Below are 25,477 nucleotides of genomic sequence, written 5' to 3' on the forward strand. Positions count from 1 at the left end.
TGCCTGCCACCCAGCACTCCTCTCAATAAATGTGCATTGCATGAATGAAATCTCAGAGCCTGGGTTCAAATCTCAGTTGCGCCACTTGTGTAACTTCGGGCGACCCACTTAACTGTACCTCAGTTTTCTCACATGAAAAATAGGGATTAGTAATATGTCTTTCTTATTAGGATATGAGGATCAAGTGAGAAAACAATTAGAAAGCTTTAGGTACAAGGGCTGTTACAGAGTATAATAAAGTAGCAAACATTTATGTAGCGCTAGGGCCAGGTGTTGATCTAACTAAACATTTAGATATATTAATGTTTACATCTTATGAAATAGGTCCTATGATTATCCCATTTTACAGATAAGCACAGAGGTTAAGTAATTTATATGCACTCAAGACACGTTAGCTGTTTTTTTTATGCTTAAAATTCCTTCTAAGCTCCCGCTGGGCGCCCTTTTCAAGTATCAAAAGGCGTACGGGGCCAGGCTGCGGGGAAGCCCGCGGCTGGGCGGAGGCAGAAAGGGTTACTCGACCCGCGCGCGCGTTAGCAACCAGAGATCCGCGGGCCCGCGCTCCCGACTCCCAACGCCGGGAGGCGGGGCAACCGCGCGCTTCCCCGTCTCCCATTGGCGTACACGCCCCTTCCTGTCACGGCCTGGCCCGTCACCGCCCCCCTTGCTAGCGCCCGCTGCCCCGGCGCTGCTCTAGTGGACGGTTCCAGACGCATGCTAATGAGGGGGCGGCCTCCGCAGCCCATTGGCCCACCGAGGAGTGCCTGTGAAGTCAGCGCCTAGTCCCAGAAAAACAGAGCGCGGCCAACTGCAGCGTGTAGTGCGAGTGGGGCAGGACGCGCGCAGCCCGCCCGCCCAGCGACCCTCAAGGTAAGCCCGCGCCAGCCGCCCAGCAGCGCTCGCCAGTTCAGCGGCGGCGGCGCCGAGGGCGTGCGCCTGCCCGGCCCCCGCGGGCGGCGCCTTTGTTCCGCGCTCAGAGGAGGCGCGTTTAAAGGGCCAGCTGTTGGAGGGACTTGGGGGACCACCTCACCCAGGGCATTCCCCTTCCTTTGCCAGACGAGCCGTGCCTTCCCTCGGCCGTACCGTCTTTTCTGCTTGCTTTGTGGATCCTGGGTCTGGGTCTTTCAAGGAAATTTCCCTGGGGTGCGGAGGATCCGGGGGAGTCCAGTTTTTGTTTTTTTTTTTTTGGGCGGAGGGGATGTACTTGCGATCATGGCTTCTGCTAGGAGAGAACGTCCTCTAGCTTCAGGCTGGCTGCAATATGGGTCGGCGAAGGAGACCTCAAAGCCCGGTGGGTTCACGCTGTAAAGTGAAACTGCCGAGCAGGGCTGCTCTGCAGCAGCCGGAGGAAGGAGGAGGGAGGGAGAGAGCGGCAGGATGGAGGCATCTCGGGAGGATTCATTCATCAGCATCTTCCCGGGGGAGAGGGCGGCGGGAGGGGCGCTGGGACGGCCCGTCTGCCCCAGGACCCGCCTGAATGAGCCGGTACGTGTGTGTGTCTGGGGACACCGTGCCTGCCCATCGCGCCCAGGCGCCTCCATCCCCCAGAGTGCCTGACAGCATCTTGCTAGGCAGCTCCTCACCGAGATGGACGAGAGCAACTCCTTTCTCCCAGTTCCCCGGGCATCCCTGGCCCCCACCTCGCCGCTTTCCGACGCGGCTTCCTTGATAAGCGGTTTCGCCATTCAAGACCGGGAGGAAGAGAGGCTTGAAGTCATTATGTTCCTTTCATGGGGGGACCTTGCTGTCGAATTCTGCCTCTCCGTGTATCCGCTGTCGTAAGATGGCTTTGAAATCCACCAGTGCATGCTTTCTTGAGGAAGGCAGAATTTTTTACGCTATGACATTGCTACATAAAAGCAGAAGGGATCCCACGGAGTGTGGCTCGTTTTAGCCCGACCCTGGGTTTTCTCAACATGTTCCAGCGGAGCATTTGGATTTTTGTTGAAAACACTGCGCGCTGGGATGCCCCTGTTGTTACAGGGTCGTCTGCTGAAACTGCCCGAATTGATTTCTCTGTCAACAGGGAGGGAGGTGCATTTGGAGACATCATGGAACCTGTCTGGCACGTCAGGCCTCCTAATACCACTCTATCCCCTTTGCGCCCTTTTGCCTCTGCTAATTGAAGGCCAGGGATGGCTTGTCTGTTCAATTCCCCACCTGGTTTTTTAAGCCCCTTTACATAGATTCAGTTCTGTGGTTTTGGTTGGAAAGGGATCTTGCTGATTACTGAAAGAGGGGGTGGATTGAAGGTGGAGTGGGTGGCAGAGGACAGCCTCCTCAGTGACAGAAAACCCCATGCTAGGTATTTGGGACTCCTCCAGCCCTGAGAGACTTCTTTGAGGGAGGCGGCTGTCTAGGAGTGTGGTGTGTGTGTCTGTGTGTGTTTGCACACGCGGGTGTGTGTTGTGGCTGTGAGAAAGGAGGGGTGGAGGACAAGGATGTGCCAGCAGTTTTCTGCCCCACCCTCATGATGCTGCCTTAAATAGCTCCATGCCAGCCAAGTTCTCTTGTCACCCTCTTGGCCTGAGGGGAAAGGCAGGGAGGGCTGTTGGGTTGGCACCTCAGCCTTGGACAGTGTTGAAGTGGGTGATCAGGAAACGGTTAGTTTTCCATGGGTTGAAGAAAGCACATTTCTCTGCTGGAGAGCCCTAAGATGAACTGGTGGCTTCTGGGTGGGGAATTACCAACTGAAAAAAAAATGCCTTTTACTTCACAGGGTAAAGCGAGGGGAGGGTATTGTGATCTTACCAAGGCACCCAGCCCCTGTTGGTTCTTTCCTCCTCTTAACTGCTTTCATTTTATTATAGTTGGGAGTTTCTGTGGGCTTTTCTGAAGGGATTGGGAATGTTGGAGGTGGTGGTGGTGGTATAAGGTAGGGGCTTATAGGAGAGGACAAGCAGATGCTTCTTACTGGCGGAACAAAGACCTGTTCGGCTCTTCCATCTTTTTCCCTCTCCAAAATAGAGTTCTGTACAGATAGCAGAGTCTGGGGTTTTCTTTGCAGAAAATGAATGGGCAGGGTCCAGGAAAGAGAGCTTTCATTGTGCAGAATTGGTGATCATCGGATTATCCAAATCTAGCTCTGAATCCTTCCCTGGGACATGGAAAAAGGTTTGCAGTAGAGGGCACTCACTGGTAATTTAGGATTTAAGATAACTCTATGAGAAGGAAACGGATGGTGTCAAAAAGCCCTGCTGGAGGAGCTCTGAACCAGAGGCATGACAGCTGGCTTGGGTCCTGGCCACCAGTCTTCTCCTTAGCTCTGAGTTAGTGGTTTCCGCTCTGTGGGCCTCAGTGTCCTTGTTGGTTCAGTCGGAGAGTTTGGAGTGGATGGTCTCTAGGGTTCCTGAGAGCATTATCGATCTTAGAGTCACAAGTACAGTATGTGATGGCATTTTAAATTCTTTTCTGTTTGCTGTATTGATGCCAAATTCACAGTATTGACCAATGGCATGTAAAAGGCTCCTGGATTCAGATGCAGTTTTTTCCTTGATTAGTGTGATTTGTGAAGTTTAATTTACGTAAAAAAAAATCAGAGCTAGAATAGCTGAGAGTGAGAGGCACAGACTCTCAGAATGGGCAGTTGGCCAGGGAGATAAGGGTGGGCTGACAGAACCCTGAGGAAAGGAAGTTTCTGTATATTCACTCTCTCTTCCTGTGTAAGCTTAACTCATTGTTTTATTTATGGTTGTACAGGTGAATGTTTAGATATTTAGAGCATTAGAGTCTGAAGAGACCTCTGTGATTGCCAAGTTCAAACTTCCCTCCACCCCTACCCCCAACTGAGGAATTTGAGGGTTTGGGAGGCTTGGTGATTTGCTCAAGGTCACCCAGCTAGAGAGAGTCTGGGCTGGGCAGGCTCCCTGGTGGGTTTAGTCTAGATTGTGGGTTCTAGAAATATTGCTTCAGCCCCCTCCTCTTGTAAGAGAAATGATTCTAAGATGGGATAGAGAAAAGTGAGAAGGAAATAGCAGAAAAAGGGAGAGGTTGGAGAAACAGAAGCTAAGAGGTTGGGGCCAGGTCAGGTGAGGAAGGAGAAGGGATTGAGGCTGACTGGGAGGCACTATGAGATGTGAAACAGCAGAGCATTTCTGCAGCCCTTGGAGTGAAGTAAGGAGAGGCTTGGCTTAGACAAGAGTTTGGGGTGGAAGTGGGTGGGTGGGGGATGGACTGACAGTCTAGCCTGGAGCAGGGACTAACTTGGAGTTTCCCTGGGATCTCTTCTATTCATCCTCCAGTATGGAGGTAGCTGCTTAGTTTCAGGGCCAACTGGGACCTTTGGATCCACTGGGCATACAGAACTTGTACATGTGGGGAATCAGGTGTGCTGGTAGTGATGCTGGAGAATGCTGAGGTGGAACCCAGTTCTGCTGATGTCCCAGTTTTGTTTTGTTTTTTAAATGCTAAATTAAAAAAAAAAATTCTATGCAATTTCTTTTTAACTCTGACAGGATTGTCTCTGATTTTCATAGGTACTCTGGTGTGTTTTATGAGATAGTGTTTCATTTACTCACTTTTCAAAGGAGATACTTGGAGATGGCTCTAGTTTACTGAACTGTGGCTCCTTTGGGAGGAGCTTCTGGCCTGTGGCCTGAATTAAGTGAGCCTAAGGATGTTTCAGTGAGCAGTTAGAGCTGTGAACAGTGGTTCATCAGATCATTAACCATTCAAAGGCAAGGATGAAAGGTGATAATGCTCTGATGTCTGTAGCCCAAGCCAACAACTGGCCAGGAACAGTGTAATTTGCTTTCTCTAATATTTCGAATGCCAGGAAGCATCTCTGTTGCTTTCCCTTTTTGTATATGGTTAGGCATATGTGTCTCTTCCTGCATCTGGCTCTCATCCATCCTTCTTTTCCCATATTTCCCTTCTCTAGGCATTTCTCTTTCTCTTTCTCCTTGCCCTCCTCCCCCATCCTTTCTTATATTGTCAATAATATAGCACTGTAGTGCATTTTGATCTATTTATTGGGTTAAGTTTCATGTTCTTTGTTCTTAGTTCAAAATCAGTTGAGTTTACTCTTTTGAAATATGTGTGTATGTGTTTTACACACAAAACAAACGAGGCAAACAAACCAAATCCAATTAAATTGCTTTTTACATCTATGTGGCCTTCCATTGATTTTTCCCCTTCTTCCTGTTCTGTGGTCAGTAGTGGCTGTTTATAGAAAAAAACCCTGTCATGTGGTTATTATTGTTTTTACAGCAAAAACGGCTATAACAATAGAAAAAGTTTCCACCCTTGTATTGTAGGCCACGAGGGACACCCTCTCCCTGGAGATGTGCCCTATTTCTTGACCTCCTTCCAGGGAAAGAGTATTCCTAATGTATTCCCCAACAGATGCCTGTGCCTAAGTGGTTGGGGTACTGATGATGGAGGGGTGAGGCTGTTGTCAGTGATTCTGGAAGTGCTTGGAGTTAGGGAGGAGACCAGGCTTATGGCCAAGCGTAGGAAGAATTCAGTGTGATGGTTTTTCTTCCTTTCCCTAGGCTGAGTTAGCCCAGTTGGCAGTAGCAGGCCCCAGGCCCCTTTGGAAAATAATGAGACTTATCAATGTTGGGATCAGTTTTGAGTGAGCCCCCGGAGTAATCTTGTAAGGGAAGATGGGCAGCCTTGGACAGGTTGCTGGCGGGACATCCGGGACCCTTGGATGGATGCGTGCTGTGCCACTTCATAATTTTTTCTTCCGACTGATTAATTGCAGAGATTTGAGTTTTGATGCCCAGAGGCTAGCAGGTAGCTTAATGCCCTAAGTGGGCCTGGCAAATAAAAAGTGCCCTTGAGGTCTCTGGTTTTTATGTTAAAAATTCATGTAACTTTTGTATGCTACCCTCTAATATGGCTGTGCTGATTTTAGTATAAGGGTATTTAAAATTCTTTACTGTTGAATACAAATTGATGGTCCAGGAAGTATGTTTATCTTGTGTCTTCAGTTGTTGTGGCTCACCTCAATATGCTCAGCCCGTCCCATACCCCAGATGGAGCAGTCAGGACAGGCATCAAACCTGATGGCTGAGAACTGCCCCCTAGCCTTTCCCTCTCTGGCTCTACCAGCCCATTACATGTTCCATTCAGAACTTTTCCTTGTTCCCAAAGGCCCCAGTTCTCCCCATCACTGGCCACCTCTGGACTTTGCTGCCAGCTATTCTCTCACCAGAAGCCTTTTTCTCCTTTAACTGGCTTGACTTCTTCTACTTTCAGACTCATCTCACATCTGAAAGAGGCTTTTCTTCTGTGTTCCCAGAGCATCTGTGTTCACCTTCCTACTCCTGCTGTGATTACTAGTTGCCTTGTCAGTCTCCCCAGCCAGACTGTGAGATCTGGAAAGAGAGAGCTGTTGCTCTGGATGTTACTGTCCTGTTGAAAACTGCCTGTTTACAGTGTTGTTTCTTGATTTTTCAATTTTATATGCTATTGCTTGATGTCTTACTGTATATTAGAGGAGGCCTCATACTTCCCTCACCCACATCTTTTCCCTCCTTCCAATCCTCCCAATCTGGTTACATCACAGATTTTGGATACATTAGTATTTGTTGTTTACACTATTTTAACTGTGTAAATAACATTTATGGCAGAACCACAGAGTGTGCTATAATGGCATTTCCTTTCCTGTACACCTTTTTTGAGTTAATAATTGTCTCCTTTTTTTCCTATTTTCTTAATTTTCTATGTACTTATTGCAATTCCCGGAGTCTCTGAAAGCATTTTAAATCATCTTTTTGTTTTATCACAATTTTTTTTCCCATTGGTGACTTACCTCCTAGATGCCTCCATCTCTTTGCCCTATTCTGGGCCCATTGACCTTAGACCTGTATCATAACTGTCATCCTGATAATTCCGTCAGCTTGTCCTGGGTTGGATCTTCTGTTTCCTTTTTCTTGATTTACATTTTTGGGAGCTTCTCAGAGAGGTCTGTAGAAATTGTTCTCCTTTTTAGTTTTCTTCTTCCAGAGTTATCTTTAATCTATTTAAAAGTAAATTTTTTTTTCTTAAAAAATACTTGCAGAACTTCGAGAAAGATGAAGGATTAGAGAGACACACTCACACTCACGTCTTTCCCAGAAAAACAGTAGAGGACAAGCTGAAAAGGCCTGGGGGAAAAAATGTTTTAGGGTTTAGCGTACCAGGGAAGGCTGGACACTATGCAGGAGAGGGGCAAAGGAAAATAATCTAGATGGGAAAACTCTGTGAGTTAAAGCTGCAGTTGCAGTTGCGATTGCCCTTCCTCTTATGCTCAGAGCAGACAGTTTTGAATTCTTCAGCTTCGGGCCCATGGCTGTGGACAGAGGGGGCTGCAGAAAAGGGGATGAGAGAAAAGGGGGAGAGAGAGGGAGGCAGCCTAAGGCTGATTTAGCTTTTGATCCACAAATTTGGTCTGCTGTGTCCCAGGAGTCCTTCTAGGCTGGATGGGGCCATACCATTATTTGCTTTGGGAGTCAGCAGGGGATGGAAAAGATCCAGTCCTCACCAGTACTCTCCCTACTGACCTGGACTGGTTGTTGAGGATGCAGAGGGGAGTGGAATTATTTCCTGCCTTGGAAGAGGGAGGGGGTTGTTAGCAAAGGTTGGAGAATAGTCTCTGAGAAAGTTTGATTTGCGAGGCTCTGAGCAGCTTTGAGGCAGGATCCTCTGTCACATTGTTGTGGCTGGTATTGCAGCAGTCACATTCCAACCAGGGTTTGAACCGAGGGGCTGCTGAAGAACGCCATCTACTGGAGAACCAAGAAAGTGTATGTGAAGAAATTAAAAATAAATAAATGAGAGGCTTTTTTTTTGTTCTTCTTAGCCTCCCTCCCCAAGGCCCTTGGAAGGAGGTCAGCAAGCCATTACTGGATCCATGGTCTGTATTTGAGCAGCCAAACAGGGATAATCCTAAAGAGCTGGAACAGGTTGAACCATGAATCAAAAATGACCATAACACACAGCCTCCTGCCACTAAATCCTTACTTTAGAGAGAGAAATTGAGCACCAGAGTAAACTCACCATCACAATCAGATGCCTAGACATCAGTAACAAATTACAAGCCATACTAAGAAAATGTAAGATATGACCCAAGCAAAGGAATATACCAAAGCCTTAGTAGAGACACAGGATTTGAGACACCTAATCAGCAAGGTTCATACAAATCTCCTAAATCAGATCAATGAGTTGAAGACAATATGACTAAAGAAATAAAGGACATTAAGAGGACACTGGGCAGGCACAAAGAAGAATTTGAAAACCTGAATAGAAAAATAACAGCTTATCGGAATGAAAGGCACAGTTTGAAATGTGAGATTAAAAACATAAAAGAGGCATATAACAGCAGACTTGAAATGATAGAAGGAAGAATAAGTGATGCAGAAAACAGAACAGCTGAAACTGAAGAGAGAAAAAACAGAAAAGAATAGAAAAAAATTGAGCAGGGGCTCAGGGAGTTGAATGCTAACACGAAGCACAACAACATATGTGTCATGGGAGTTCTAGAAGGAGAAGAGAAGGGAAAAGGTGCAGAAAAAGAATTTGAGGAAATAATGACTGAATATTTCCCAACTCATGAAAGAAATGAATTTATATATCTAACAACCACAGTGTACCCCAATCCAAATAGACCTATTCCAGGACTCATACTACTCAGAAAGCCAAATGCCAGAGATAAAAGAGACAATTCTGAGCAGCAAGGGAGAAGCAGACTATCACATACAAGGGATGCCCAGTAAGATGTAGTGTGAATTTCTCATGAGAAACCATGGAGGCAAGAAGACAGTAGTATGATATAATTAGGATACTGAAAGAGAAAAATTGTCAGCTGAGACTTCTCTATCCAGCAAAATTGTCTTTCAAGTATGAAGGTGAGGTTAAAATATTAACAAATAAATAGAAACTAAGAGAATTCATAAAAAAGTATCCAACTTTGCAGGAAGCATTAAAGGGAGCCTTACAGCCCAAAAGAAAAAGACAGGAGAGAGAAGTCTGGAGGAGAGTATAGAAGGGAAAACTATCAGAAAGGATAACCAAAAGAATAAAAAGACAGATAAAATTAAGAGATGATATGTGAAAGTCAAAGAATAAAATGGTGGAAGTAAATAATGCATATATAGTAATATCATTGAATGTGAATGGAATAAACTCCCCATTGAAAGGATATAGACTAAAAGAATGGATTTAAAAACATGAGCCATTCATGTGTTGTCTACAAAGATTCACCTTAGACCCAGGGATACAAACCAGCTGAAAGTGAAATGTTGGAAGAGGATATTCCATGTAAACAGTAACTAAAGAAGAGCAGGGTTAGTTGTACTAATATCAGACAAAACAATTTAAATGCAAAAAAGTTATAAGAGATGCAGGCCATTATATATTAATAAAAGGGACAATCTACTAGGAAGAAGTAACAGTTATATATCTATGTACCTAACTAGGGTGCCCCAAAATACATGAGGCAAACTCTGGCAAAACTGAAGGGAGAAATAGACATCTCTGCAATAATCACTGGAGACCTCAACACAACACTAACAGCATTAGATAGAACAACCAGAAGATCAACAAGGAAACAGAAACTGAAAAATAGCATAAATGAGTTAGACCTGACAGACATATTTAGAACATTGCATCCCAATTCAGCAAGTTATACATTCTTCTCAAGTGCTCATGGATCTTTCTTTAGAATAGACCACATGTTGGGTCACAAAACAGGTCTTAATAAATATAAAAGATTGAAATTATACAAAGCAACATTCCAAATTTCATAATGGAATGAAGCTGGAAATGAGTAGTAGACAGGAAAGGGGAAGATTTGCAAATGTGTGGAAGCTAAACAACACATTCTTATATAATCAGTGGGTTAAAGAGGAAATTTTAAGTGAAACTGGTAAATATCTCAAGATGAATGAAAATGAGAATACAACTTATCAAAACTTATGGGATGCAGCAAAGGCAGTGCTGAGAGGGAAATTTATAGCCCTAATTGCCTATTATAAAAAAGAAGAAAGCTAAAATCAAAGACCTAACTGAACACCTTGAGGAACTAGAAGAACATCAAACCAATCCCAAAGCAAGCGTAATGAAAGAAATATTAAAGATTTGAACAAAGCTAGATGAAATTGAGAAAAAAAATCAATAAAGAAAATCAACAAAACCAAAAGTTGGTTCTTTAAGAAGATCAGTAAGATTGACACCCCCTACCTAGACTAACAAAGAAAAAAAGAGATAAGATGCAAATAATATCAGAAGTGAAGGGGGGGGGCATGTTATGACTGATGCCAGAGAAATAAAAAGGATCATAGAGGATAGTATGAGAAGCTGTATGCCAACAAATAAGACAGCCTAAATGAAATGGACAAATTCCTAGAAGTGCACAAACAACCTACATTGACTCTGCAAGAAATACAAGAACTAACAAACCAGCCACATTTAAAGAGATTGAATCAGTGGTCAAAACTTATCCATCAAAGAAAAGTCAAGGATCAGATGGCTTTACGGGTGAATTGTACCAAGTATTTCAAGAAGAATTAGCACCAATGCTATTTAAACTCTTCCAAAAAATTGAAGATGAGGGAAAATTACCCAAAACATTTTATGAAACCAACATCACCCCAATAACAAAGCCAGATGAAGATACCACAAGAAAAAAAAATTACTGACCAATCTCTCTAATGAACATAGATGCAAAAATTCACAGCAAAATACTTGCAAATAGAATCCAACAGCATATTAAAAGATTATGCACCAAGATCAGGGGGCATTTATTCCTGGTATGCAAGGATGGTTCAACACAAGAATATCAATTAACATTGTATATCACCTTAACAAATTGAAGGGGGAAAAAAGCACATGATCATCTTGATTGATACAGAAAAGGCATTCAAAAAATCCAGCATCCTATCTTGATAAAAGCCCTTTGAAAGATAGGAATAAAAGGTAATTTCCCCAGTATGATAAATGGCATATATAAAAAGTCCATAGCTAACATCCTACTCAGTGGAGAAATGTTGAAAACTTTTCCTTTAAGATTGGGAACAAGACAAGGATGCCCACTGTTGCCACTGTTATTTAACATTGTGCTAGAAGTTCTAGCTAGAACAATTAGACAAAAAAAAAAAAAAAAAAAAAAAAAAAAATCACAAAAATAGGAAAAGAGAAAGTAAAACTCTCACTATTCACAGATGACATGATCCTATATTTAGAAAATTCTGGAATGTCTAATGAGCTAATAAATGACTTCAGCAAAGTGGGAGGATACAAGATCAACATGCAAAATCAGCAATGTTTCTATACACTAGTATTGAACAATCTGAGAAAGAAATCAGTTAAAAAATTCCATTTACAACAGCAACCAAATGACTTGAATACCTAGGAATCAATTTAACCAAAGATATACAGGACTATATTCAGAAAACTATAAAACACTGCTAAAGATATCTAAGAAGACATAAACAAATGGTAAGACATTCCATGTTCTGTGGATTAGAAGACTAAATATCATGAAGATGCCAATCATACCCAAACTGATTTATAGATTCAATGCAATATCAGTCAAAATTCCACCAGCCTATTTTACAGAAATGAAGAGGCAATTACCAAATTTATTTGGAAGGAAAGGGCATCCGCACAGCTAAAAACATACTAAGAAAGAAGAGCAATATGAGAGGATTCTTACTGCCTTACCTTGAAATATGCTACCAAGCTACAGTGGTGAAAACAGCATGGTATTGACATAAAGATAGGCACATTGATCAGTGGAATAGAACTGAGAATCCAGAAATAGATCTCACCTCTCGGCCAACTGGTTTTTGACAAGCCTACCAAGTCCGTGTTACTGGGACAAAACAGTCTCTTCAACAAATGGTTCTGGGAGAACTGGATATCCATAACCAAAAGAATGAAAGAAGACCCCTATCTCACTTCCTGTACAAGAATCAACTCAAAATGGATCATATAAAAGCCTGGACCATAAAACTGCTAGAGAAAATGTAGGAAACATCTTAAAGACCTTGTGGTAGGTGGTAGTTTAAATTGGACCCTACACCCAAAGCATGCACAATAAAAGAGAAAATAGATAAATGGGACTTCCTCAAAATTAAACACTTTTGCACCTCAAAGGACTTCATCAAAAGGGTAAAAATGCAGCTGACTCAATAGAAAATATTTGGAAATCACATATTCGATAAGGGTTTAATATCCATGATATACAAAGAGATGCAACATTCAAAGACAAATGACCAGATTAAAAAATGGGCAAAAGACTTGAATAGATATTTGCCCAAAGAATAAATACAAATGGTGAAAAAAAACACATGAAAAAAATGATTAGTATCAACTAGTGATTAGGGAAATGCAAATCAAAGTTACAATGAGATATTTCACATCTATTAGAATGGCCACTATTAAAAAGACAGAAAATTACAAGTGTTGAAGAGAAACACTTACTCACTGTTGACGGGAATGTAGAATGGTCTGGCCTCTGTGAAGGTCTGTTTGACAGTTCCTAAGGAAATTGAATATAGATTTGCCATGTGATCCGTCAGTACCACTACTGGGTATATAGACATCTGCACATTGATATTCCTAGTGTCATTATTCACAATTTCCATAAGATGGAAACAACCCTGGTGTCCATCAACTGCAGACCAGAATGACAAATACTGTATGATTGTGCTATTATGAACTACATATATTGTGTAAACTCATGGAGGTAATAACTAGAATATAGGTCACCAGAAAATAGAATGAGTTTAGAGAATGGAAAGTTGGGAGGTTTAATCTGTGCAGAATTAATAAAAACGCTGTTCATAAATCTTCGGAAATGAATAGAAATGTTGAAAGCACATTGTAGCAGTTGAATATGGTTATGAATTCCAAAAATAGATATTGGATTATGTTTGTAACCTGGTCTTTTCCTGGGCATGATTAAGTTATGATTAGGGCTTTGATTGGGCCATGTCATTAGGGCGATGAGTCCTCACCTCTTGGTGGGTAGGGACTCACAGATAAACGGCAAGGCAAAGGAACAGAGTTGAGGGTTTTTTTTTTAATTTTTTTATTTTTTATTGACTTTGTAATAATATTACATTAAAAATATATATGTGAGGTCCCATTCAACCCCACCCCCCCACCCCCCCTCTCCCCCCCCCCCCAACAACACTCGTTCCCATCATCATGACACATCCATTGGATTTGGTAAGTACATCTTTGGGCACCTCTGCACCTCATATACATTGGTTCACATCATGGCCCATACTCTCCTCTATTCCATCATGTAGGCCCTGTGAGGATTTACAATGTCCGGTGATTACCTCTGAAGCACCATCCAGGGCAGCTCCATGTCCCGAAGACGCCTCCACCTCTCATCTCTTCCTGCCTTTCCCCATACCCTTTGTCCATTATGTCCACTTTTCCCAATCCAATGCCACCTCTTCTATGTGGACACTGGATTGGTTGTGTCCATTGCACCTTTATGTCAAGAGGAGGCTCAGATTCCACCTGGATGCTGGATGCAATCCTCCCATTTTCAGTTGTAATCACTCTAGGCTCCATGGTGTGGTGGTTGTCCTTCACCTCCATCTTAGCTGAGTGTGGTAAGTCCAATAAATCAGATTGTAGGTGCTGGAGTCTGTTGAGGCTCAGGATCTGGCTATCACATTGTCAGTCCAGAGATTCAAATCCCCTAAATATATCTTAAACCCCAACATTAACTGCACCTCCAGCACATTAGCATGAAAGTCTTATGAAGGGAGATCCCATCTGAGTCCAGATTCATCACACATAAACACCATTTCCAAAGAGGGGCCATCTGCCCTGGTAGTTAACCCCATCGGCCATGACCATAACTCCCATGGGTCTCTTTAGCCCTCAAAGGAACCAATATCTGGGGGTTGTATCTGCTTTATCTGTCTCTCTGACTCTGCTCAGTTGTGCATGAGGGCAAACCTTCTGCCAGCCTCCAGACTCTTTTTTAGAAACTCGTAGCCATATAAACTCATTTCTCCTTTCCATTTCCCCCTTACTTTAGGTCAAACAGCATTTTAAAGTCATGGTATTTTATGTAGACATGGATATTCTGCTGATCCGCATTGAACCTTCCGTATAAGGTCATTTTCCAGTTGCATCATCAGTTGGTAGTTGATAGTGGTCCCTCGTTGCCAGGGAGGCTCATCCCCGGGTGTCATGTCCCACGCTGGGGGGAAGGCATTGCATTTACATGCTGAGTTTGGCTTCGAGACTGGCCACATTTGAGTAACATGAAGGCTGACAGAAGGAAATTCCCAGGCACAAAGTTGCTCTAGGCCTTGTTATTATTTTGGGTTTATCAGCTCACAAGCATAGTCATTAGTATCAGGGGCTCACTGTTGAACCCTCACTCCCTCCCGGTCCCCACCACTGTACCTGGGAGACTGTCGCTGCTCCCCTAGGGACCACGACAGAGCACCACTGGCCGGGAACCCAGTACCCCCCCCTACTGTGGTTTTTAATTGTTGCCACTATGAGTATATCCAAACATTACCATGCACCCTGGACATATGTTCTGTACAGCTCCCTGTCAGTCATATATCATCTGTCATTGGTATCCCATACCAGTATCCCTCCATTGCCATTGTTGAAACACTCTGTGATCCAGAACTCCCTGAAATTTGAAGCCCAATATAATGTCATGGTCCCTTACTAGGGAATGGCATATAGCGATGAGTTTAAAGGATAGATAAAGAACTTGGATAAAGTTAGATAAAGAACTTAGATAAAGAATGTTGACTTGAAAAAATTCCACATCCTATTTTTTTTTTTTTTTTTCCCCCCCCCCCCCCCCCTAATTATTCAGCTTTTCTTCACAGGAGTCCTAGACCACAGCAATGTATATATATAATATACAGCACTCCCACACATCCACCAGAAAACCTTTTCCCTTCCACAGTGATACTCTTACGCCCTATTCATATCATATTTACTTAAAGTGATGTACAGAGTCTGAGACATTAGCTTTCTAACAAGGTGACATCTGTATTTACATTATGGTGCATACTTTAGGATACACAGTTCTTTACATTTTTAGTTATCCTATGTTTTACATTATGGTTTACATTATCAGTCTGTCATCTCCTATATGTTATGGTGTAATATTACATGTTTTATATCCATCCTTGTGTACTCTCAAGAAACTCCTCGAGTTGAGGGTTTTTGATGTTGGAGTTTTGATGTTGGAGTTTGATGCTGAAGCCTTAAGTTGGAACCCTGGGAAATAAGCTCACAGAGGAAAGAGAAGCCAACCCCAGGAAGAGAGGAACACTGAGCTCTGGAAGAAGCAAGCCCTGGGAAGGAAGGAACCCTGAACCTGGAGAGAAGCAAGACCCTGGAAGGGAGGAACCTAGGAAGCCTGAACCCTCGCAGCTGTCGGCAGCCATCTTGTTCCACCACATGAATATAGACTTTGGTGAGGGAAGTAATTTATACTTATGGCCTGGTATCTGTAAGCTCCTACCCCAAATAAGTACCCTTTATAAAAACCAACCAATTTTTGGTATTTTGCATCAGCACCCCTTTGGTCGACTAATATACACATCATTGTGTTTGTAACTAGCAGTGCTATTATATGGGTATGACAGTGGTTGAAAGGGAAAATCTAAAGTCAAGCATATTACTAGAAGGACAGCAAAAAAATGCAACATGGGACTGTACAGCATAGTGTGACCTCATGTGAAATATGATTATGGGTAATATTGCATATATAAGACTGTTTTTCTTTGAAACTCTACAAATGTATGTTAATGCTACAAAATGTTAATATCAGGCAAAAATACAGCCAAATCAAAATATGGACAGTAATATATTAATAATCTTCCATTAAGGGTGAAAGAAAGAGGAAATATACTGAGTTAAAGAAACTAGACAAAAGGTATTACATATTGCTTTTGAGTCCTCAATACAAAATATAAATACAAATAAATTAGACAGAAACAGAATAGTAGCTATGTTCAGCTGGGGAAACAGATTGAGAGGTGATTATTAAGGGGTAGAGCTTTTATTGTTTGTATTTTTTTGGTTTTATTATTATTGGAATAATGAAACTGCTCTAGCAATGATTGAAGTGATAAATGCACAACTGTGTGGTTATACCAAATATCATTGCTTGTACACTTTGGATGGATTGTACACTTTGGATGGATTGTGTGCTTTATTATTATGTATCAATGAAAATGATAAAAAAATACTTGCATATTGTTAGAAAAGATAAGTTTAAATACTAAAGACATATTATAAAAAATCTTCAATACCTGCCTTACTCATCCTTACTCTGGTCCCCAGAGGCAATTTACATTTAACTCTTGTAGCCGATTCTTTTTTTTTTAAATAAAACTTTATAGAAAGATGTAATTTATACATGCCTATACATAAACAGTATATGGTAAATGCTGTGAACTTACTAAACAAACATGCATATCCATCATAGGGGGCTCCCATACGACACCCCACCACCAACACTTTGCATTGTTGTGAAACATTTGTTACAAACTATGAAAGAGCATTGTCAAAATATTTCTACTAACTATAGCCCATGTCTTACATTTGGTGTATTTCTCCTCAACCCACCCTATTATTAACACCCTATATTATTATTTTATAGTTGTTATTGTTCATGTGAGAATGTTCTCATATTTGTTCATTTAACCACTGTCCATCTTCCATCACTGGATTCCCTGTGTTACATAATCTCATGCTTTATATTTCTCCTCTCTTTTGATTTACTCCTCCAGGAGTTTCTGAGAGGGTGTTTGGAGAAGTTGATCAGGTCACACTTGCGTGTCTGAACGTGTTTCTGTTCTATACTTACACTTGATTGATTGGTGGTTTGCCAGGTTCAGAATTTTAGGTTGAAAGTCATTTCCCTTTGAATTTGAAGGTCTTACTCTACTCTCTTCTAGGTTCCCGTACGGGCGTTAAGAGTTCCCATGCCATTCTGATTCCTGATAGTTTATAGGTGACCTTCTTTTTTCTCTCTGAAAGTTTTTAAGATCATCTCTCTTTCCTTGTATTTGAAATTTCCTCACACTTTTACTCATGCTGGGTCCTTGGTCTGCCTTCTTAATCTGAAGACTCACATCCTTCAGTTCTGAGACATTTTGTTTTTCCTTTCTCCATTTTCTGTGCTTCATGTTTGGAACACCTATTAGACTGATGTTGGAATTCCTTCCTGGATTGAGTTTGTAATTTTTAAAAATATTTCATTTCCATTTTATTATATTTTTGCTTTACTTTTTGAGATATGTCCTCAGCTTTATTTTTAACCCTCTTGAGTTCTTTCTTTCTGCCTTCATGTTTTTACATGAAACATGCTTGTATGCTTTATTTTCAAAGAGCTCCTTAGTTCTCTGAGTGCTTGCACTTTAGCGAGCAGACAGAGCAGAAATCTAAATTGGGTAGTGCTTGTCGGTCATCTTCCCATCTTCCTTCCAGGGTTCTGTTGACATACCTTGTCTGCTGTTATCTCCTTTCCACTACTGTCCTTTTAATGGGGTTCTGGGAGAGAGCAGAGATAAACATGTGTGTATACAATCCTCTGATTTGATCAGAAGCTTGTTTCCTCTCTTTATCCAAGCACTTAAACCAGTGCCTCATATATAGCATCTTCCTAAGAATCAAAAATGTTAAATGGAAGAATGAATGTTTCTCAGATGATATGAAGTCTTCAAATTTCAGTAGAAATCTGCTTTACAAATATAAATCCATTGCTTATTCTAAGATAGTCATAATAACTGGCAACAGATCTTACCCATTTACCCCCTGCAGCACAGGTAAGAAGCACTGTATGATAACGTTATATGCTCTCTTGGGCTGGGGAGTGCCAAGGCCCACGTGTTGGCTCCAGTCCCATCACTAATGACATAGGGCACTTTGAAAATTCATTTAACCTACTTGGGCCTCGATTTCCTCAGCCTTATAATTAAGTGTTGGTCAAGGTTTGCTTCATTTCAAGGCATGGAGCACCTACATGCTCTGTGCAAGGCAAGGTGCTAGGTAAGGATTCTTCTAGGTATCTCTTCTAAAGCAGCTAGTTCATTTGTACATTGGCATTGTCTCAGTATTTTTAAGTATCTTTATTAGTCTCCAACCTTTATTTGTTTTTTCTTCCCCTCCCCGACCCTGCTGTTTTTGCTGTCTGTGTCCATTCACTGTGTGATCTTCTGTCTCTTTCTCTTTTTGTCTTCTCTTCTCGTCTTTCTCCTCTAGGATTCACTGGGATTGATACTGGAGACCTCTGATGTGGAGAGAGGTTCCCTGTCAATTGCACCACCTCAGTTCCTGGTCTCTGCTGCGCTTCACTTTGATTCTTTGTCTCTCTTTTGTTGTGTCATCATCTTGCTGTGTGACTCACTTTTGCAGGCACTGGCTCACTGTGCCGACCCTTGGCTTGCTGTGCAGGCATTCAGCTCACCCCATGGATGCTTGTTTGTCACACGGGTTCTGGTTCGTCATGTAGGAACTCACATGGGCACTTAGCTCACTACGTGGGTACTTGACTCACCACATGGGCACTTGAGTGGGCACTCAGCTTCCCAGCTTGCTGCACAGGCACCCACATGGGCTCTCGGCTTGCCACACAGGCATTCAGCTCACTGCGTGGGCACTTGGCTCGCCATGTGAGCACTGGCTTGCCATGCAGGCACAATTTAACATCTTCTTTTTTACTAGGAGGCCCCCGGGATCGAACCTAGGTCCTCCCATATGGTAGGCAGAAGCCTTATTACTTGAGCCACAGCCACTTCCCTCAGTAGTTTTTGCATATGTCTGTTATGGCATGTGTCACACTGAATTGACTGTGTTTGGTTTATATGTCTTTTTCTTGAGTTTAGTTCAATGCCTTGCAAAGATTAAGTACTTGATAAATTTTATCTCTTATTTCTAGACCATAGACTCCTTAAGAATGAGAGCCACATCATAGCTATCTTCACATTACCTGTGTGTGCCAGAGTCCTGATATGTGGAAGGGGTATAATAGATTTACGATATTTCTATTTAACCACAGTACATCAAGGAGATATGAAAACGTGAGGTGCTCTGCAAGAATCCCCAGACCCTACTTGGGGAATGAGGCACAGCTTATTGGGGATCTTCTTGGTCTCTTGCACCCTCCCTGGCTCACCTACAGAGTTGTGGAGGCTTGAATGCTTTGATATTAAAGCCAATGGATACAGGAATTCTGGACCACAGCTCTGACACTAGAGGATTGTCTTTACATGAATAGATTGCAGTCATTTATTTGTTTAATAGGGCCCTTGTGGTTACAAGATAATATTGGATTCATCTTAACTATGAAAATGAATTATGAATATAATCCTGCATTTATAGTGTTTTAACAAATTTTCAGTAATTTTTCATAACTTATTTTGTTTTTCCCAAACCTACGAGTTTATGTGCCAGAAGTAGTAGTAGAAATTTCAGGGAGATGATTTAACTGAGTGGAAGAAAGAACTTTAAGCATGAGAGTTCTTCCTCAACATACTGCATTGGGAGGCTCTGAGTTCTTGTCAAGCCAAGGCTGCTGACTGTTGGCTAGGGAACCTGAAGAATCAATGCCTGTGTGGGAGGTAAAGTAGAATTAGAACACCTGAAAAGTCCTTTGCTTTTAATTTGTACAACAAGTAGTTATTGAGTACTGTCTGTAGACCAGGGTTTATGCTGGGCCCTGGGAATATAGGGGTAAACAAGAGAGAAATGTTACTCACCCACCTGGACTTCATAGACTAGATATGTGATGTCCACCATGGTAGCCACTAGCCACATGTGCCTATTTAAATTTAATTAATTAACATTAAATACAGTTAAAAGTTCAGTTTCTCAGCCCCACTAGCCGTAGTTCCAGTGCTTAACAGTCATGTGTGACTAGTGGTGGCTGCCCTATTGGATGTAGATGTACAATATTTCTGTTATCTCAGGAAATTTTAGCCAGCACTGGACTAGAAGACTAAAGTACTGTGTTTCTAGGCTGGACAGCTCTGATTAGCCTTGCTTCGTAGTTGTGGCAACTGAGCCATAGAATATCCATTTGCTTAAGGTCAGATGACTGGTTGAAATTGAGGTGGGACTAGATCTCTTGCCTTCAAGCTTGGTTTTTACTCTTCCTGAAGTGAGATAGGGGAATATAGTGGATTAAGAGTGCTGTCTCTGTACTCAGTCCACCTGAGTTCTAATCCTGGCCCTGCTATTTCCTAGCTTTGGGTCCTGCTTGGTGCCTCAGTTTCCTCATCTGTAAAATTGGGAAAATAATAGTACGTACCTCATAGGTTTGTGAGATGATCCAATAATGTAAATCTTTTAGAACAGTGCCTGACACACGGTAAGCACTCAGTAAATGCTGGACACTGTTATTGAGAATGAAAAGGGAACAGAAGTTTTTGGTAGAGCCAAGGAGACATTTTCAGGAGACAGTGGAGTGGAAAAAGAACTTGGCAAGTGAGGCTGTTTGTAGAGCTGGCTGACCACCTGAAAAGGGACACAGAAGTAAAAATGCCAGTATGTTCATAAAGCCCCTGAGTCCCAGTACTTGTCCCCTAGTATCCTTTGAACTTCTCCTTCCTGCTGATCTTCCTTCCTGCTCCACACCAGGCTGGTCCCACAGTTCTTTCTCTTGTCCTCAAACATTTCCTTTCATGGGGAGGTTGGGGGCTGGGGAGACACCTTTTTGGGAGTTTCCTTCAGCCCACACTGGGGTAAAGGACCCCTCACTACATCTCCATCTTGGAGGGGTGGGTCACAGACATTTACTGCTATGACCCTGGAGCAGAAAAGTTCAGAAGAGAGAAGGAACAGAAACCCGGTTCATTCAGCAGTTGGAACCTGGTCTTTTCTTTGTGGTTTCTCTTTCTCGATAGTTTGCATTCCCACTGCTGCTCAGTCTTGCTAGCAGGTACATCTAATGTGTTCTGGAGGTGCCCCATTTTGCTGAATGAGGAGAAAGAACTCCGATGTTAGTCCCAGGAATGGGAGGGTGCCCCATTTGATAGGGAAATCCCTACTTGAGCATGGAGCTTTAGTTTATGAAATGCCTTAATAGCCGTAGTCTCATTTCGCTCGTGATACAAATATTGGTGAATGAAGTAGACATGAGCCCAGCCCTGCTAGAGTTTATTTCCTTATTAACATCTGAGAAGGCTTGGTTCTTGTCTTTCCCATAGGCATTCAACAAGTTTGTTTCAGATAATAAAGTAGGAGGGTTTTAGCATGACCAAGTGTGGAATTGGGGTGGGGGTAGGGGCCAGGGCACTCTAGATGCACATAATCCAGGCATCTTGCCTTACCCATGTGAGGCACACAGGGCAGGTAGAGGTGAGAGGCCAGCAGTGTACCTGAGGTCAGGTGACTAGAATTTCTGGACCCGAGACTGATGTGAGGAGACTTCCTGCCAACCTGGATTCTCAATGTGGCATAAAAATACAGCTTCTGCCTGAGTACCAGTGATCAGTGGTATTGAATACTTGGAGCATAACCTGTCACCTGGGTCTGCCAATCTCAACTCTGTTTGGGCAGTGTTCAAGCTCAGAGCAGGAGTAGCAGGAACGGGCACTTAGTAGGTCCTGGAATTGCCTTCTGCCTGCATGTCAGTGTAAAACCTCGTTACTCATTTATGCAATGCCTTATGCAGTGATTATTAACATCAACCTGTGGGCCACACTTTGAGCTTGGCTTCCCAGTAGGAAAGATCACTATGACATCCTTTTGAAATCCAAACAGTTTCTCTTATTGCTGGGAGTCTGTGTGGGACCTGGTGGCCGTTCTTGTGTGCAGTTTTCTTGTCTGATATATAAATGGATCATTTATTTGCAGGCTGCTCTTCTCCACTTAGTGTATGTCCTTAGTTAGGGCAGATCCATTGTGGGGTGATTGTTTCCTGCGAGCATCAAATGATGACTAGGGCTTGTAGGTGCTCAGAGCAAATTGAAAGTTGGGGGTGGGGGTGGGGATGATGGGAAGGCTTTCTGGTAAGTTGAGGTTAGGGAGTCTCTTTGAGGCTGCTATAACATCTCCACTGCTGACTGCTCTATGCTTCGGCCTTTCTGTGTAGACAGTGCACACAGGATTCTGGTCATGGGAGAATGGGCAGGCTCTTGAAGCCAGGGTAAGGTCAGAGAGGCTGAAAGTTAGACCAGGACATCTGAGTTGCTGCCCCAGTGCCCTGGGCAGTGGGCTTGAGAACTGGCCAGGGATTTGAGTGGAGAGGCCAAAGTGAAAAGAGGAACTAGGCTCTTTTAAACAGGACACAGTGAATAGAAGCTCTGGAGACAGCAAAAAACCAATAGGACAGATATCAGAGAAACCAGAGAAAGCTGGGACCTGGGAGTGCCCAGAGCCTTGGCAGGGTTGCCAGGCCCATGAGCCTGAGCGAGGCAGTTTCAGGCCTCTTAGGACTATTTGGTGTTTGCTTTGTGGAGTCATGTTGGATGTGGTATGTTAGTGAGCTGGCACTGGCAGGTGTGAGGGGGCGAGGTCCCCCAGGAGCTGGGAAACTCTGGTCATGCCTGAGTGCTGATAGAAGATAAACGTCTCCTCTTCCAGACAGCTGCTCCAGGAGGAGGCCCTGCAGCCCGCAGTCCTGCATTACAGTTTACGTTCCTGGTTTTGTCTTTAATTATTAAAGTAATTATTATCCTGAAGCATCATTGGGAATAATTTTCCCTTCCTGGGGTCAGAAGAGCTCCAGCAGAGAAGAGGTTTTGTGGCCTGTGGTTCTGGATTCTCCAGGTGGCCCCCTCAAAAAATACACACCTGGACAATCAGGAAAGCCCTGGGAGGCCTTTGACAGCAAGGCAAGGGCTTTAGTGGGCTGACTTGTAGATTGGCATTTAGTTTGCAAGAGACCTTAATTCAAAGAGTATAGGGTGTTCCTTTCCACTGTAGGCAAAGAAGAAACAGTGCTTTAGAATATGTAAAATATTTAACGATCTCTTTAAAAAATTAAGCTGCCCTGGAGCCTTCTATTGGAGGTGCCATGGCAATGTGCTTGGCCTTTGGGAGTATCTTCCAGGGCTCTCTGGCACCTCACAAGGTGGATAGACCTGCTCTTGGGAGGGCCTGCAGGATGCAGATAGCCCACCTGCATTGTTTGGCTCAGAGATGTGCAGTAGCCAGGCTGAGTGGCCCCTTCAGAAGCCACAGGTGGTCAGTTTTGTCAGGTGAAGAGGAGTAAGGGGAGGAGGCCAGCTCGCCATCCTTTTTGGATGTTGTTTCATTGGTCTCCGTTCCTCGCTGGCACCACCATTGTCTGTCCAGCCTTGGGACTTCTGCCTTGGCCCCTTCTTTCAGGCAGAGTGCTCTTTCCTCCCTTCACCCAGTTAACGCCACTTATCCTTCAGCTCTCATCTGAAGCATCACGTTCTTGGGGAAGCCTTCTCTGATCCTCCTGACCCAGCGAAACCCCTCTGTGTGATGCTCTAATGGCACCAGATGCTCTCTTTCATGGCTTTGTCTCAGCTGCTTTGTTATCCTTATTTGGAAAATCATTTGTTCGTTTGCCACCCCCATCATTCTGTAGGATCCGTGATGACAGGTACCAGGGCTGTTTCTTTTCTCCATTATATCCCTAGTGCCAGCAAGGGCCTGGGCCAGAGGAGGGGCTCACTATTGGCTGAGCAGATTAATTCATTTATTCATTTAATAAGTTTTGGATTCTGAACCAGATTTTGGGACTACAAAGAAAATAAAACACCCCTGCTGCCCTCGTGGAGATTCTAACCTAGAGTGCCTCAAGATATCCACTGAGGCACAGGAAGGAAACAGTCTCTATTGAAGTTCTGTCTATTCTTTAAAGTATAAGAAGGATGTAGCTTTCCTATTTATGGTAGGTAGTACAGATTTTATAATTAACTTACAAATAAATATTTGAGAGCTATTTTACTAATATGCAGATGTGATCAAAATTTTGGTGCTCAGTGGTTTTATCTCCTGCTTCCCATGCAAGAGGTTTTAGGTTCAATTCCTGATACCTCCAAAAAAAAAGTTTGGTGGCCTCTGGTCTGAAGGGGGAGGCAGGTCAATGAAAAGGTTTTTATACCAGAGAGAGATAAGTATTAATACTATGTTAGGGCAAGTATAAGGTTCAGTGGGAGCACATAGGAGGGGAGCTGGACCTGGGCCATGGTGGCCATTGTGAGGGAGGGGCCAGGAGAGAGCATTCCAGATAGATATAGTGGGACCAGCATGTGCAAAGGCAGGGAGGCATGGGGGTGCTTAGTGCGCTGGGAGAAGGGCAGATACTTTAATCAGACTGGAGCAGAAGGGGTAGGAGGGCCTGCTAGGCACCCTCTCCAAGGTGTTGGGAACGGTTGAGGATTGGGAATACCAAGCTAGATGACACTGAGCCCTTGCCTTCAGGAAGGGCCCAGTCTAGTAGGGAAGAGGGGAATTGTGCAAAAGTGCCATTGGAGACAGACAGCCAAGAATACCTGAAATTTAGAAGATCCTTCCTTGGTAAGGAAGAATCAGGCCTGGTCAGGCCTTAAATATTGAATATGCCGAAGATAACACAGTCCTTCTGTTCACGCCAGAGGGGAAGGGGCAGGGTGCTGACTTCCAGGCTCTTTAAAACCCGTGTCAGGTTTAGGCTTCTCTGTGAAGTTCTCCTTGGGAGAATCCCGTGGGATTTTTATTGTAATGTAATTTAGACCCTCCTTGGGCTGTATTTTCTGGGTTACAAAATTATAGATGAACAGGAGAATGGTATATGGTGTATATAAGTAGGCATGATTGGTGTGCTTATTTAGCTCTGTAACCATCCACACTTCTTTCTTTTCTTTAATTGGTTTTAAGTCTCAGGACTTGAAGTAATTATGTAATTGGAATCCACATAGAGTGTGGCTTGATAAGGTGTAATTAAAGAGGAAAGCCTAATTTTGGAAGAATGATAAGAGGTCATTTGACTCAGTCTGGGCCCAAATCCAATCTTGGAAGAACAGTTAAGAGGTCATTTGGATGTACGGAGCTTGAGGCTGCGCCGGAGCCCTACTGGCCTGAGACCTGGATGGATTTTATTTCAGTTCACTGTGAAAGCCATTCATTGAGCATCTTCTTGGTAAAGGATATTGTGGGAGGCCTAGCCACAAGGAGGGAAAAGTCCTGGGTCTTCATGCAGGGCATAGTGGGGACATGGGCTTGAGAACAACTAGGAGTGATTCAAGAGTTCCACTAAGTGTGATTCAAGGCAGAATGACATGAGCGCTGTAGGAGATATTGGCAAAGCAGGTTGGTGCTCCCAGAGGGGAGATATGCACATTCCTGGGGGATGAGGTGAGGGTGGCATTTAACCTGTGCCTTCACGGGTGAGGAGGGTTTCAAGAGGCAGGATATGAACTTTCTGGGCACATCAGAGGGACTCATGTTGGTGTAATAAGTGTCAGGCTGAGGTTGGAAGTTGAAAGGGATGTAGCCAAGTTGGTGGGTGGTTATTTGGATTTTGTTGGGGAAGATCAGGCACTTGCAGCTCAAGCACTTCAGTGACTGTGTGAGGCTGGAA

General features: G+C 43.3%; 1 protein-coding gene across 50 annotated transcripts in view; it reads left to right on the plus strand.

Annotated features, from left to right (window-relative positions):
- The first annotated feature begins 636 nt into the window (after positions 1-636).
- The window catches only part of SORBS1 (sorbin and SH3 domain containing 1), a 269,353-nt gene continuing 244,512 nt past the window's right edge, over positions 637-25,477 (plus strand). For 40 of the 50 annotated variants that reach the window (XM_058298680.2, XM_058298685.2, XM_058298691.2 and 37 more), the window contains exon 1: positions 671-870. The gene's annotated coding sequence lies outside the window, so the exon portion shown is untranslated. Of the gene's footprint in view, positions 871-25,477 lie in introns of all 50 variants that reach the window. The other 10 variants (XM_058298683.2, XM_058298692.2, XM_058298702.2 and 7 more) reach the window with 2 other exon arrangements.

Source organism: Dasypus novemcinctus, chromosome 6 (assembly GCF_030445035.2).
Source record: "Dasypus novemcinctus isolate mDasNov1 chromosome 6, mDasNov1.1.hap2, whole genome shotgun sequence".
NCBI lineage: Eukaryota > Metazoa > Chordata > Mammalia > Cingulata > Dasypodidae > Dasypus > Dasypus novemcinctus.